Below are 17,139 nucleotides of genomic sequence, written 5' to 3'. Positions count from 1 at the left end.
ACAACTCATAACAATGTCACTCCTTATAACAATATGACTCCCCAAGGCTGAAACCACTTATCTTCTCTTTACATAAAACAGTTGAAGTAACCTGGAAATTTGGGTAACCTGTATTAACCATGAATTTGAAATGTAAATAACTTTGAAAATTGTAATAACGTTTGTAAACCTGTATTTTGGGGAAATAATGTAAAATTTTAAAGAATTGTGCTGGAGCTTTTCTCCCCCATGTCTTTGCTGAAAAGGGGCACTTGTCTAGTCAGACTTTCTTGGTAAGTAAAGCTAAATACAGTATATTTTTTAGAGACTCACATTTGGCTTTATATCATCATTATAGGTGTTCCAAAAAGCTCTTGCTAAAATAACTGAAGGTGTTGTAAACATAAATGATGAGATGTTAGCATGTAAATCAAAGTATATGTAAAATCAGAGCAAGAATTTTGAAATAATGAGTTGTTATTGCACCATTAGGAGTGAAGCCTGACATGTTAAAAGTACGTGAGTAGTATGCCTAAGACTTCTAAGCAAACTGTTTGTACCCTGGGAATGGAACTATTAACAGGAAAGTACTTTTGAAAGTTACAGATACCCTAACTTTAAAATATGATGGAGGCTATGAAGTCTAACTTCAAGTGCATATCATTATTTAGTGACTGTAATCCTCAAGGATTTGCAAGAAAAATCAGAAACTTTATTAGGAGCAGGCCTAAAACATGAGGCAAAAAGTTGGGCATCCTGCAAAAATGAGGCAGCTTTATATAGCTTCGGCCCATAGTAAAGCAGAGTAAAACAGATACACTAAAGTAAAAATCCTTGCAAAACCAGAACCAGACTATGCTTACCCATGTGTAGGATGTCCACACTGTGCATCAGAAGTAGACTACCTAAGTAGCAATGTACAAAGGGCAGGGCACAGTTACCATCATTTGCAGAGGTGATGGAGGGAGCACATGTTTAGGTTTCTTTCACAGGGAAATTTTTGAGTGCTGAGGACAGTTAAAAGAAAGAGCACAATTGTTTATATGTACTTTGAGTTGTGGGTCATGAACATAAAAAACCTTGTGAAGGGCCGCTGTCAGTGGACGTTTGTGTGTGTGTGTGTGTGTGTATTTCTGCTGGGATACAGCTTCAGCAGTAGTTGTAGCACTGCATGACAATGTTCTTGACAGGTCCACAACATGCACAGTAGAGCTTTGAGCATCCCATGGTTGAACCTGTCCGTGAGAGCTGGCTGTACCAGGAATTACATTGATTGTACAGTATCCCTTCCTAGATGTCATCCTGTGTGACCGTGATCAAAGTCTGTTACAAGATATGCCATTGCCACTATTGCCATGACCCAGGGGTGATCTCTCTCTTGGCTGTCATCATCTCCCCAAAAGAAGTAGCTTTGAAAAGTACTAACACTGTGTGTGGGTTTGATGTGTTTGGTTGTACATTCATTACATTGAACATTCAGTTAGATGTACAGTAAACTCTCAGTTAACCAAAACTCAAGCAATTAGAACTCTCAAGCAACCAGAAAAAAAATTGAAGCAATACAGTACCATTTTCATGTGTTGAACTTTCGGTCCTTCCCGCTATCCTGCCCTGGTAGAACCATACCTTACGTTTTTAGAGTTTTAGAGTTTTAAAAAGGAAGATAGGAATAAATTCCCTCTCTCCCCAACAAGTCAAACCAAACAAATAGCATAGGGTACAGTATTAGTCATGCCTGTTTTTAATAGTAACTCTCAAGCAACCAGAAACTACAGTTATCCAGCATCTTCCAATCCCCATGGGTGCCGGTTAACTGAGAGTGTACTGTAATAATAAATGTACATTAAATGTTCATTTAGGAATATTATTTTGTTAAGCTGAGAGCTCTTCACAGTATTCCAACATTTGATTTGTGGGATTGCTACACAGTGGGGATTGGGATTTTGCTTTTGGAGTTGGTATATGTAATTAGTAGGGGGTTGGTTGGTGCAGTATAAATGTTTTCTTTTTTGTTTTGTTTTGAGTTTCAACAGTTTGTGGTTGATGTAATGTATGCTGATAATTTATTGAATGGGCAATGTAGTGAAGTATAAACTGCGTGAGCATAATCTAAACCATCAGATCCATGACGTGTACCTTCAGTGGAGATAGCAGTGGAAGAGCTTTGTGGATGGGGCCACACGCATGGCAGGTGAGCTTAAGAGGATATCCCATGTTCCAGTATGTGATTTAGTCTAGCAGAACAATTACACACATAGGATGTGCACTCCTGTAGGTCATCTCCCACACCCTGCATTGGTGTTGCTAACTCCGCAGTGGCTGTTGTGGTACTAGTCTGTGCCTCCATTCTAATCCTGCACATACTCTGGTTCATGGCCATTAGCATATCAGCTTCAGAGGGAGAGTGGTAATCATGTCTCCAGTGAGCACCAGTACACTCTACTTCTGTGTAACTCATTGCCCAAGTAGGCTAGGGGCAGATCCTGGCACGTGTCTGGTAAGGGGGTACTAGTGAGCCCAGTAACCTGTTTCTCTGTGTGTTTCCTGTCTGTTCACAGACCAGGCATAAAGGCTGTGTTCATGGTCTGTATAGGGAGATATACTGGTCGTATTTCTTGTGACCAAAACACACAACATACTCCCTTACTCTTGGGGAGTTGAGGGATTTTACAGTGGTTAGCATGATTACCTCACAGACTCAAGGCACAGAGCTTGATTCTTATCTTTGAAGGGGAAATTGGCTAGGCTTAAAATGGACCACAAGGTCAGCTAGCCTAGTACTTGCCTATGAACCTATGCTAATTCATCCCCAACATCATCATCAGAGGTTGCAGATCATCTGTAAGGCAATGGTAGTTCCACAGTGGTACTGCTAGACAGGGAATCATCTGTGAACCCTGTGTAAGTATGACTCAGCATCAGAAATATCCATGAAACCCAGGTGTAGAAATAATAATATTTGAAAACCAAACATTTAAATAGCATATCCTGTGCACATGATTGTGCAGGAAGAACCCCCCCCCCATATTTTCTGTATAACCCAAATCAGATAGATTTAATAATGTGACCAATGGGCAAACAGAACTTACTACTGTTACAGAGGAAGCCTCATGTAACAGGGGCAAATCTTGTTGCCCACTGAAGCTCTGCACCAATATCCAGCACCTCACAGTGGAACCATGCTGACTTCTCACTGCCAGTGACAGGGACCAGAAATTCCTCTGTCTCTGTGACAGGTTGCTCAACCAGTGGCCTACAATCCAGCAACCTACCTTCCTGGGTCAGGTGAACAGATTATTTTTTAGCATCATGAATAATATCAATGGCCCTGTAGCAGACCATTGCATAAGTATGCTCCTGGCCACTGACAGTGTTAATGTCCACCATCAGATCGTTCCAGACACAAGTCTATAAGTTCCAGTTAGCATCATCCTGCCCAAAGAGACATCAGCCACGGAGACAGAGCAGGCCTGGAGCAGCACATTTCCATTCATCAAGATGACATTACTGTTTCTTTTCATTGTTAAAAAGATTCTTTGCACTTGGTTAATGCATAAGCTGTATAACAGGCAAATGGTTTTAGACAAAGTAGTTGTACATGGTTGGCCTGAATGCATTCTATCCTCTAAGTATATGCTTTTGTGTTAGCCATTAGGATTAAAAATCCTTCAGCACAGCACTTTCCATATACTAGTAGTACCCCCTCTCAATCTATTTGTTCGATTAACCTGTAAAGGTATTGTCAAAGCTATTTAATTATATGCAGAAGTACCATAGCAGCTGTATTACCTATAGTTCAAAATGTGAAATAAAATGAAAACAACCAGATACCATCGTTCACAGCAACACTTTATTGTGAAAAATCACAGCTAAGCACTTTCATCTGTAAAATTATATCTTCACAACCAAACACCCATAGTTAGACATTACAAATGCAGACAAATTGGCACCCCCCCCCAAAAAAAAAAAAACAAAGCAATAATAAGGCATCAAATTAAAAAAAAAACAACCAATGCTGTTGATAATGGAAACTTTGCAAATATTGAATTAAAATCTCTACACCATCAACCAATAGAAAAAGTAAACTGCTGTAAATAATCAGTAAAGATGTAGGCACTGTACTAGGAATGCTATTGGTAGTGGAACCATTTCAAGTAGCAAATTAAAATCATTAATACATCAATCAATGAACATTGCAAAATTGTGTCAAGAGCCAATGGAAACCTTCTACACCATCAACCAATGAACAATGTAAACTGATGTTGATAAACCAATAAAAATGTAAAGGCTATGTTGGAAATGCTATTGCTAGTAAAAACCATTACAAATGACAAACTGAAATCAATGAACACTGCAAAGCCCAATGAAAAAGGCAAGAAATAAGAAAAATAAAAACTGTTTAAAAAAGTTAAACTTTAGCAGCATGAAATTTAAGTTCACTGGAAATCGAAATGGCATAATTCAATGCAGGATAAGTAGTTGCATCCATTCAAAGTTGCCAAACCATTTCCTGATATAAAAGCCTCTTCTGCCAGTCTCCAGAATATAAAATGGCATTAGTCTGCTTGGGCACATTAAATTCAAACCTGCTGAAACTGTTACAAGTAGAAGAGTGTCTTGCCAAGGCTCTCTTATTGTCTCTCTTGGCAACACTGTATAAATGTCAAGAGAGACAATATAAATGTGCTTTTAACTGGTTGTCACACTGCAACATAGCCTATTCCTGACCTAATAAAAATGAGGCCACTGTTATGCATACCATATACATGGTATATAGTCAGATTCAGAACTACCATATTTCACACTTTGCAAGTTCAAACATTGTCATAGAGTACATATAGTAGGCTTTCCCAAGATTAATTGTGCAAATGAGAGGTCTGATTTTGGGAGCCATTTGACAGACATCAGTACAGGTGTGGAAACAAAGAATATGGAATATTTCTGTGGTACTTCTACATGAAAAATTGCTGTCTACAGAGGCAGAAGATAGTGCTCCATTTTAGGGCACAAAGGTAGTGTGTAGAAGAATCCAAAATCTTCCTGTATTTTTTCCATAAAGATTACATTCACGTCCTGTTGCAGAAGAGATATGAAGATCCTCAGCACATGACTGAGGCTCAGGTAGTAAAAGAAGACACCAGGGTCATCATTCAGAAGAACAATGATACCATTCTCATTTCCTTGGCTGCTGGTAGGCCGAGGTTAGAGCTCGACCACCACCTGTGTTCTCTTTCCTTTCCTTATAATGCAAACTGCCAGGATATGCAATCCACACATCTTACATGCCTCTCTCTATATAACCTGTAAAAGTATTGCAGACAATGCGAAGCTGCACAGAAGGAGGAGTAGGCTGGAAGAGGATACTGTAAACAGTATGTTTAGGTAGTATAGCTGGAGTCTGACACAGTACAGGTTTTCTACAGTATTGGCAATTCTGCTCTAAGTTTCATGGTTCAAAGTTAGCCTTATGACTGTTTCATTCTATCAGTGTGTGCACTTCTGCATGCATTTTTTTGTGGAATTATTCAAATAGCTCAGCACGTTATGGCTTTGCTTTCAGATTGTATTTGATGATAAATGGAAGTTTCATTCCTTCTGTTGATAACGGTTGTGACATTATTTGGTAAGCTGAAGTGGTTGTCTGTTGTACTTTTGAGTATAGTACCTACAACATTAGAAGGTAAAAATATGTATGCGATACATTTCTTATTTGTAAATTTTTCTCTCAGACTCTCTTTCTTAATATACTTGGTCTGATGTCATTACTGTGTGTTTGACTATAGCTTTCACTCAGATTGTATAAGTAAATTGACATGTTAAGGTTTTTGCCTTCTAGATTGCATTTGATGATGTCTGTGGGGTTCATTCCCCACCTTGGCTGTCAACTTTGTTATCATTAGTAATTTTATATAGGTGTTTCTTGAAGTTCTGACTAAAGCACCTATTGCACTGTCATGCAAACAGTCATCTGAGGTGCATTTTTACTTTGTATCTGTATAGTTGTGTCACACACACTAGTGAGAAAGTTGCATAATAAAACATCAGTAGGACCAGATAAGATTCCAGTGATGAGCTTAAAGAACTTAGCTGGTGTAATAAAGAAACCATTGTCAATTATATTTAATGATATGCTTAAAAACTGTGAAGTTCCGTCAATGTGAAAAAAGTCAACTTTTACCAACATTTAAAAAGGAAAGATAAAAACGATCATTTATCAGTCGGTTAGCCTAACATCAGTATTAAGTAAATGATGTGAGAGGACTGTTTAGGAATTAATGGAAATCAATATGTATATGATATCAGGCAACATGGCTTTTATAAGGGAAGATCAACATTAGCAAATTTAATGCAATTTTATAACTAGATAACTAAAGTTATGGACCTGGGGAAGTCAGCAGTTAATTTATTTATTTGGATTTAGCTAAGGCATTTAATATTTTACATCATAATGTAATATACAGGCAGTACATGATACTTATAATACATTCTTGGTTAATTGGATTATGGAATGCTTGACTTGGAGGGAATAGATAGTGACAATACAGGGACACAGTTCTGACCCACTTCCAGTGCAAAACATTATAACAACATTAATAGACATGTAGATATATTCACTTAGGCAGAAAATTATAGGCATTACATTTAGCCTAACTAAAGGCAACATCATATATTTTGGAAATAGACTTCTAAGACGGACAAAAATTATAAGATGTTCACCTGGGAATAATAGCCACTAAATAGTCTTATTTTAAACACGTAAACTTAATTACAGCTAAATCAAGAAGCGAGAAGAAAAATGTATGGTTGAATTGTATAAGATGTACATAAGATCTGTCTTAGTATATAATAATGCATCTGAAGTAGGGACTTCATTTGTCAGCAACCTTTGGGATACAGATCCGATCTCGGATCCGAGCCGGCAACTTCTAACATAGCATAGATCCGAGCTCCTAGCTCCTCCCCTTACCCATAATCCCCTGCCTACCCTGACTGACCCCAGATTTAGTTTGCCGCTCTTCAAGCAACAGCTAGATTCCAGAGCTCTTGGCGTTTTTTGTGAGAAAAAAGTTTTTTTTCTTCCTTTCTGAGTGAGTGATTGTGTGTGTGTAGTAGGTTTACCCTTAACGCTAAAACTTATTATTTTTAGCTTTTTCAGCTTAAATTTTAATTTAATTTTTTCCTCCCTCCCCCCGCTGGTCGTAGCGTGTGTGTGTGACTTGAGTGTAGGGGCCTAGTGAATGTGCTTTACTTTATATATGTCGGAGGCCCCTAAAGCCATTTTTTCGAAATGCACCGAGTGTGGTCACAAGCTTTCACTGGCTGATGTACACACACTGGGTGAGTTAGGTGCCTTGGAGTTGAACACTTCTCTTCGGGTTGCGCGATTTGCGCGGCGTTCAACCCTAGGGCACTTAAGGATCGGAGGTCGAAGCTGGTTCTGGCGGGCCTTTTACCCCCAGACTCTGCTTCGGCCTTCGGTACTTCGGTGACTGCTACCCCCCCGGTAGCGGTCACTCCTGCCTCCCTTCCTCTGACCGGGACTCAACCTCCCACTTTGGCTCTGGAGGATAGGGAGTCCAGGAAAGAGAAGCGGAGGGAGAAGCACCTTAAGCGGCGGGCCGAGGACTCTTCATTGGCCCCGCCCGCCAAGAGGGCTTCTCCGTCCAGGTCTTCTCGGTCTCCTCCTCCTCGGATCGATCCCCTTGTTTCTCCCCGGGGCCCAAGGAGGAGGTGACCCAGTCCCCGTCGAGGTCATCGAGGTGGCACTCTAGGTCTGCCTCAGTGGCCTCTTCGAGGTCCACATTTAGCATGTCAGATGCGGACATGGACCGGATGATGAGGAGATTCATCCAGGCCCAGATGCAGATGGGAGTGCTCTTGCCTCCCCCACCCCCTCCGGGGGGGAGCTCGACCCCTTTTTTTGCCCCTATTGCTCCTTCTCCGACCCGCATTCCGGGGTCGGAGCGCTCGGAGCCGAGCCACATTGGATCCGGGGGTGGGTCGGAGCCGACTGTGCTGGGCATGTCTGCTCCGACGGCTCCCTCGAGTTTGTCGAATCCGACCTCTCGGAGCCGTGGGCCGAGCTTCGGATCCGAGGGATTCGGTGTGCTTTCGGCTCCGTCCCGGTTGGAGCACACTGGTCCCTCGGATCCGACTTTCTCGGCGCCGGGTCCGATCCCCGCTTCGGATCCGAGTGGGAGTTGGGTCTCGGATCCGTCTGAGAGCGGCTCCCCCTCGGCTTTCGCTGTGGTGGAGAGGGCACTGTCGAGTGCTTCCAGGTCTCCGGTCCTGGCTTCGGCTCCCTCCCGCACTCCTTCTCATCTGGTCCTGGCTCCCCTCATCCGGCCATCGGGGCAGCCTGCCTCAGCGCCTCTAGGAGTTCCAGTGGAACAAGACACAGTCCGTGAGGACTACTCGGACAGCCCCCCCAAGGAGATTCCTCACAAGGCAAAGTGCAAGAGGAGGCACATAGACTCCCCTGAGAGTCTCACCGAAGATACGGACTTAGATGAAGGGTAAGGCTCCCCTAGGTCACCCCCCGAGGATGTCTCCTTCAGAGACATCATGGAAATGCTCAAAATCAGGGGCGGGTGGTCTGCCCCCAAGGCTTCCTCGGATGAGTCCGTATTCCTTGAGGCATTTGAGGCAGGACCATCTACCTCTTGGGTGTCTCCTCCACCCGACCCCTTGGTGGATCTCATATCCACTAGGGCTTGGAAGGAACCGGATACCGTAGAGCCAATCCCCATGCACCCAGACAAAATTTTGAGCCCCCCTGCAGAGAGATCACACTGGAGCAGAGGTCCCCCTGTGGATGCCATGTTGGTGGCTGCAGCCACCAAGAAAGAGTTGGCTCAGGAGAGCCCCACAGTTCATCCTCCGAGCAAGGAGTCTCGCGCGATGGACCAACTTGGGAAGTGGGCCTTCAGTTCAGCGACCTTCTCTATGAGGGCCTTGAACTACATGGCACACGTTATTCGGATGCAGCGGGATCTAATTAAGGAATACGCTGCTTCCCCCCCAGGGTCCATGTCGGAGGGAGACAAGGATCTGTACTCCTCCCGAATGGCCACCCTCTGCTCTATTTCTAACACCTCTATGCGGCTGTTGTCTCATGCTATGGAGGGAGCCGCTAGAGCAGGCAGAGTAGGGCTTGTCATGAGGAGACAGGCCTGGTTCCATCACTGTGACTTCTCGGAACCCTTTAAGGCGTCATTCGTGAATGCCCCTTTTGATGGTTCCGCACTGTTCTGCAAAACCGTTTGCGACACTCTTGTCCAGAGCGAGAAAGATGGGAAGACTTTGTCTGCCATTGGAGTCCGCTTCTCTGTGCCCCAGAGGTCCTTTTCCAAGAACCAAAAGGGTCAGAAGAAGATGTGGTTCAGAAAATCGCATCAATCCCATTCTGCTCAGGACAGCCAGTCCTCTCGTGGCAGAGGAGGACAAGGGAGGACGCCGCTCCAGAGGCAGAGGGGGTCCCAGGAATTTTGGGTCCAGAGAACCGTTCTCTGAGAGGCCCACGCAGAACCCCTGAGGGGTTACCCGGCTGCTCCACTCTGGAGGCAGTCGGGGGGCGTTTTTCGAGGCACCTAGCAATGTGGGAGTCCATAACAGCGGATCGCTGGGTGCTTCGTATTATATCCAGAGGTTACCAAATTCCCATTATCGTAACCCCCAGAATCAGAGGCCTCACCGATGTACCACTCAGTCAGAGGGAGGCGGCTGCTGCAGAAATTCAGCAGCTTCTGCAAAAAAGAACCATCCAGCCTGTCCCCCCTGATCAGATCGGATCAGGGTTTTACTCCAGGTTCTTTCTGATGCCAAAAAAGACGGGGGACTTGAGGTCCATCCTCGACCTCTCTCTCCTAAACCTGGCTGTACCCAAAGAAAAGTTCCGAATGGTCACATTGCAATCCGTCTTCCCCTTATTGCGGGAGGACGACTGGATCTTCTCCATATACCTCAAGGATGCGTACTATCACATTCTAGTAGACAGGCGTTCCAGGAGGTTTCTCCACTTCTGGCTGGGAGCCAGTCACTTTCAATTCAGGGCCCTCCCCTTCAGCCTCACCTCAGCCCCCAGGGTGTTCACCAAAGTCCTAGCAATAATAGGGGCCCACCTGAGACTCCAGGGAATTCAGGTCTTTCCATACCTGGATGACTGGCTCCTTACGGCCCCAACAAGGCATCTACTTTGTTCATGCAGGGATTATTTCCTCAGTCTGGCTCCACTATTAGGATTAACCATCAACATGACCAAATCCTCTCTGACCCCTACACAGGTGTTGGATTTTAAAGGGGCGAGACTGGATTCCAGTCAGATGCTTGCGTTCTTGACTCCAGATCGGCTTCAGAACCTGATGTTGCATGTGCAGACCATCCTTCAACTGCAAACTCCTTCGGCGGAATTGGTCCTGAGGGCTTTAGGATCTACGGTGGCTGCAATCCCTCTGCTGCCATTGGCCCGGTTGAACATGAGGGTCCTGCAGGGGACCCTCCAGGTACAATGGTCCCTGTCTAGCAACCCCCTGTCTCATCCCATCCCATTTCCTTAAGCAAGGTTTGCAGAAGGTCGCTCATGTGGTGGCTCCAATCCCCCAATCTCCACACTTCTCACTACCACCGCCAGTCGACACAGTGACCACGGACGCTTCTCGCCTGGGGTGGGGGGTGGTGGGGCATTTTTCAGGCAGGACAGTCCAAGGCACGTGGAGCGACGTAGAGACCTCTTTGCATATCAACGTCCTAGAGATGAGGGTGGTGCTTTTGACATTGCAGGCACTACACAGCTCTCTTCCGGTAGGGACGATCGCAGTACAGACAGACAACATGTCAGTCTTCTGGTACATCAACAAACAGGGGGGAACCAGGTCTTACCCCCTTTGCCGAGAGGCCATGAGAGTGTGGGAATGGGCGATTTCCACCAACTGCTTTCTCATAGCAACGCACATTCCGGGACGGTCCAACATTCTAGCGGACAGGCTCAGTCGTATTATCCTGTCTCCTTACGAATGGTCTCTCAACCCTCGATTTGCAGATCAAGTATTTGCCCGATGGGGGCAACCTTGTTGCGATCTTTTTGCCTCTCCTTCAAACACCAAATGCAACAATTATTTCGCTCTGATCCCCCCTCTGGGGGAGTCCCCGAGAGACTCTCTAGTTCATACTTGGCCTCCCGGTCTGCTTTATGCTTACCCTCCTCTTCCCCTGATGTTGAAATTATTGCAGAAAGCCATTCAGTTGGGGAGCAAGATGATCCTCATTGCCCCATTCTGGCCTCGTCAGACTTGGTTCCCTTACCTATGGTCTCACCTAGTGTATCCACCATGGATTCTGGATCACCTCCTGGATCTCATTTCTCACCCTCTCAATCTTCCAACTCCAAACCTGGTCAACCTCAAGCTGACGGCTTGGTTGCTCCAGTTCCACTCCTCATAAGGACTCCCGGTATCTCATCACCTGTCAAAGCCATTCTTGTAGCAGCTCACAAGCCTTCCACCAGGAGGGTTTATCGGAGTAAGTGGAAACGCTTCACCATTTGGGCAGAACACCGTCGTTTAGACCCTTTTACAGCCCCGATAGCGTTGGTTCTAGATTTTCTAACCTCTCTCTTTCATCAGGGGGCTAGTTTTTCCACAGTCAAGGTACAACTTGCAGCAATCTCATACTATCACGTGGGGCAAGAGTCTGGCCCTCTTATCACTTCCTAACTGTGTAAGACCTTCCTCAAGGGCACCTTCCTCCTTAGGCCTCCAGTCAAAGAGGTGGTACCTCCATGGGATTTATCCTTAGTCTTACAGGCCTTGACTGGTCCCCCTTTCGAACCGGCGGCCACGGTTGATCTCAAATTTCTCTCTTGGAAGACAGCCTTTTTGGTGGCCATAACTTCAGCCAAAAGAGTATCGGAATTGCAAGCTCTTTGTGTCAAACCACCATATTTGGTCTTTCACCCTGATAGGGTTTACCTCAGGATCAATCTGTCCTTCCTACCTAAGGTATCTTCAGAAGCGAACATCAATCAATCTATCAATCTTCCAGTGTTTTTCCCCAACTTTCAAAACAAAGGAGAGTACAAGCTGCATTCCTTAGACATACACAGACAACTACGTTTTTATATTCATAGAACTGCTGATCATAGGCAATCCGATCAGTTGTTTATCTCCTTTGCCATAAGTAATTTCGGAAAGCCAGTTTCTAAAGTTTCTCTCTCTCGATGGATCTCGAGCTGTATTCTCTTAGCATATCAGAGCTCGGGAAGGCCTGCACCTCAAGGAGTCCATGCTCATTCTACTAGGGCCATTGCAACATCTGCGGCCTTTCAAGCTAGGGTTCCACTGGATGACATTTGTTCCGCAGCCACTTGGGCTTCATCTCACACCTTTATCAGCCACTATAAAATAGATGTTGTCTCCCGAGGTAGGGCATCCTTTGGCTCTGCGGTGCTCCGGAATATCCTTCCATGAAGGCCACCCAAGATTTAGGTAGCTGGGGACTCTGTCCCAAAGGTTGCTGACAAATGAAGTCCCTACTTCAGATTAAGAAATTATGTACTTACCATAACGTTCCATCTGAGTAGGTATCTTCATTTGTCTGCAACCATCCCCCCTCCTTCCCCCTGACCAAAATGATCGCTCTTGTGGTTATTAGCATCTGTTCCCTTTGGGACACTTTTATCAGCTGTGCTATGGGGCAAACTTGATCTGAGGTCAGTCAGGGTAGGCAGGGGATTATGGGTAAGGGGAGGAGCTAGGAGCTCGGATCTATGCTATGTTAGAAGTTGCCGGCTCGGATCCGAGATCGGATCCGTATCCCAAAGGTTGCAGACAAATGAAGACACCTACTCAGATGGAACGTTATGGTGAGTACATAACTTCTTATTTTTGCTCATATAACAGAGGAAGACCTGAATGCTGTTAACATAATTTATAAACATGCCATTGCTGTTTGTATTTGAAAGCAGCTGTCAGTCTGGTTGTACAAGTATCTCAACACATTAAAGTATTGTCTTCTGGATTACAGGTAGGTGATGTCTGTGGGTCTGATTCCTCCATTGGTTGTATATTACGTGATCATATATTACATTGGGGTGTGTTCTTGTTGCGCCTTTAAGTGTAGTACCTGTAACATTATTAAGGTAATAAGGTGTATCAGCTGTCTTTTTCATTGTTATCTGTGCTTCTCTGTTCTTTGCCCACTTTCTTGCTACCCTTTATTTTCAAATGTAGTATCTGTAACATTGTCATAGTAAAGATATATATATGGGTTGTGTTTTTTCTTTGTCTCTATGTCTTTCTCCCCACCCTTTTTCTCTCTATCCTTTCTATTATATGCATTTATTATTTTTATCTTGTTTCTCCAGATTTATTTTAAAATTATATGTAGCAGCCTCTAGACCTACAGCCATCAGTTAAGCAAGGCTTGTTGTTTCCCATGAGTGACAGTACCCCAAAAACCACGACCAGCAGCACTCATATTATCTAAATCCCATGCTGCCATAGTCACCTTCACACCTGTAGTAGGCGCTCCAGCCAGTTCTGCACTGGATAGTGATGCTCTTGTACCCAGCAGTAGCACAGCAAATTGAGGTAACAGCTTTGTCACCCATCAGTAGTTGCCAAACCTAGTGGGGAAGTTCATTGACAGGAAGCTAGATGTCTGCACTGGCCACTTAACCTCATCCTGTAACTCATTGAGTCACAGCCATGTCCCGTACTGGTCAAGGTCTAGTGGACAAGGGAGACCAGGATGGGAAATATTCATTGGGACATGTCTGACAGGGGCAGAAGTTGAACAACCCCATCCTATCCCCCATCCTGGTGCTCCCCCTCACTTATGTGTCTATGCCTGTGTTGTCCAAACCTATCCATCACCATTGTATTCTTCTGCTTGTTTGATGTCTCCTTCTCCATTGTCATCCCACCATCTCATTGTGTCAGCACATCCCCTGTCAGTCTCATCTGTCTTCTGTGTTTATTTCTGTGCCCCTGCTACTCTCATTAACCTTCTTACCTCCCTTACTACTTTCTGTATTTTGCCTTCTTTCATATATTTAAAATGGGCATGTGATTCTCAAAATAAATAAATACCCCACCTTCCCCACCTCCATCCTGCTCATTCAAGTTTTCAGCTTCTGTTCTACCCAATTCTTGCTTTCCATCACTTTTTTATATTCCCATTTCCAACCTTTAATTTGATAAAAAATTGACATGCCTTTACTTTGTCACTGTAAAGCTTCCACATCATTAGTACTTGCTACTTTGCACACGGGAGCATGTGCAACCTCATCAGTGCACACACACAAGGATAAGCACTCCTGTGTTTGTTTTCCACTGTGGCCCCACCTTGGTACTACAGATCCCATGCAGTCTTATGCTATTTTCCCTTGCTATTCATTCATAATAAGCACTGGGCCTAGTCACACACTCATGACAAACAAAGGTGGGCTGGATGGAATAATACCAGCAGTCTTTCTGAATTCCAGGTCATCTTTCTATAAAACAAGCAAGGTTTTATTTTTGTTCTGCAACTAACTCCATGATTTTGCAGCTTTCTTAGCTTAAATTACATTAGGTTTGTTAAATGTTCCAGCCTAATTTCATTATTTATTGTCAGAGTGACGTTTTGCTGCATAATGAACTTGCTGCTGTTATCTGCTTCAGTCTACACAACCTATAAGGCTGTAGTGCTAGTTTCAGTGTAAGAAATAAAGGCTTGAATGTTTTATCTACAGTTTATTTTTGTGAATAATCGCTACTTTTGTAATGTATTAGAATATTTCATTCTTTGATTCTTGTAAGACAGTGCAATTCTCTAAATATAGCGTGTGGGTTATAGTTTGAATTCATATTTTACATTCATTCCATTGTGAAACTTGTATCTGTTATGCAACATTCTGACAATGGCACTAATTCAAATTACAAAGTTCTTTGTTAATGTTCATGCAACAGGGAAGTACACACAGGCTGATGTCCTTCCACATCACTGTTGCAGTATTCTTCACCTAAGGGATCTCCTGCCAAGGATAGCCCAATGTCTGTCCAGTATACTAAAGCCTTCAGTCCTTATAGTCAGTTTCCTTCACACGTATGCTCCATGCACAAGACATAGGGCATAAAGGTGACATATGGACCCAAACACTCAGAACTTCTTTACTGCTGTATTTTTTTTTTTTGAGATAAGTGCCCACTGGGGTTTCTTCTCTTCCTTTTCTTATTTTCTGTTGTCGTGTTCGTGCCATCCAGAAAGCAAAAATGTCAGTGTGGGAGGCAGATTTTCCATAAAGACCATCATAACCAGTGTCTTTTTTTTTCTTTGGGTGCGTCCCACGATCATACTCGGTGTTCTCTCTGCTAGAGACATTTGTTCCTAAGGCCCTACGCAGCCACCTCTCCTGTTTGTCTATACATCTAGAGAACCAATTTCTTAAGTTGTTGGCCCAGGATGCTGTCAAGAAAAAGTCCCAAACTGTCAAATCCTTTTTTGGCAGAAAACAAGCTGTTAGATGGCAGCAGGCTTTCTCACCCTTCCTTGCTGTTCATATAGGGGTACCCCAAGGCTCCATATTTGGACTGCTCCTTTTCATCATTTTTACCAACAACCTACATTAATCCTGCAGTCTCTCATCTGTACTACAATATGCATACGACTTTGCTCTCTCATCTGTCTCCAATACTGTCTCTGAACTAAACACACTAACACAGAATTCCTTTATCTCTGTTGAAAAATGGCTCAGAAATAATCAACTAATCCTTAACCCAAAGAAATAGTGATAATGTCCAAGGGACTGAGGGTGATTCCTCAGAGTTATGTGAGGGAAGAGATTCCTACAACTGTTATACTGTCGCATCAGGGGTCTGACCCTTTGCGGGTATTTCAAGTGGACATCCCACAGAAAAAGAAACAAAAGACAAAGCATATTCCCCCTGTGTGAAGTATCTCCAGTGTGAATGGGTAGGATTTCTCTCAGGGTTTATTTAATTCTTTGATGGCCTTGAAGCTCTGTTTCTGGTCTTCACGGTCTTCCACTCCATTTAATAGACCTATTGAATTGGTTTCCTCAGATAAGGATCTGGACTCAGGGGAAGAATTCCTAGCTTGCTCTTCCCCAAATCCCTTCCCCTTTGGAATGCAGTTCAGAGGAGCATGATTATGAAGCCCAGAATCCCCTTTGGGAGAGGTCTCCTTTAAGGATAACATTGCCCGCATGATGATTATTTTAAGTGGGATTGTTCCCAGGTCTGTGATATTCAGAAAATGTATTATGAGCAAAATCATCTGCTGTTTTTCTTATTTTAGGTGCTCATTTAGTTTCCATTTCTGCAGCTTCTGTAGCCCCTGACTCTCAGCCTCCTGCACCAAAAAAGCAGGATAGGTTTTACAGGGTCCCCGAGGAATGCAAATTTGTTTGTAAATGTCCTTCTGCTGACCCTTCTGTCAAACCATCCAAGTTGCTGCCCTCTGATAAGGATAGTAGTGCCATGGAAAAGCTGGACAAGAAAGTTTACACTGTTGCCATGTATTGTCCTTTAGGAGTTCCATACTCAACAATCCCTCTGCCTGCCCTGCTCCTGCCTCCCATGTTACTCCCTACTCTCACCCCCCCCCCCCCCGGCCTTTCCGGAGTTCTGATCAGCATCTTCTCTCAGTTTATAAACCCAAAAGGAATTTTGGCAAACTACTCTACAAATACTCTGTATCACTAAATTGGAACAAATTCCCTCTCCATATTAGATCCAATCTTTAGGGCTATTAACTACCAGACTCATATGAACAGATATGTTTTGGGCTTGCCTTTCTTAGGTTTCTAAGGTGGTTTCTGACCTTCCCGACTCTGAGGGAAGGCTTCAGCCCTTTAGCTGCTGGACTCCACTTCCCAAGTTGCCCACCATTCAATCAAATGCAGCTATGATGCAGTTGATGCCTCTTTAAGGGCTGCTGCCTTTGCTTCAGTTATGAAGTGTTATTCTTGTCTTTGTCTTCAGGCTTTGCCTGATGACATCAAGGCCAAACTTTGGGTTGCTCCTTTGGGTAACAAAAGTCTTTATGGATCTGCTGCTGCTGACCTTTTCAAGTCCTTCAAGGGCAAGGGCAAAGCATTGCAGAGGCTGAAACATATTTTGTTTCTCTTATTCCTAAGTTTCAGAGAAACCAACCTTTGTT

General features: G+C 44.0%; 1 protein-coding gene across 1 annotated transcript in view; it reads left to right on the top strand.

The window, feature by feature from the left end:
• LOC122793290 (anthrax toxin receptor 2-like) overlaps positions 1–17,139 on the top strand; it is a 3,151,219-nt gene that overhangs the window by 2,897,312 nt on the left and 236,768 nt on the right. The gene's annotated exons all lie outside the window — the stretch shown is intronic.

This window comes from Protopterus annectens, chromosome 2.part0, assembly GCF_019279795.1.
Source record: "Protopterus annectens isolate FY-2018-M chromosome 2.part0, PAN1.0, whole genome shotgun sequence".
Lineage (NCBI taxonomy): Eukaryota > Metazoa > Chordata > Ceratodontiformes > Protopteridae > Protopterus > Protopterus annectens.
Note: the sequence above shows the minus strand (reverse complement) of the source record. Positions and strands in the feature narration are given on the sequence as shown.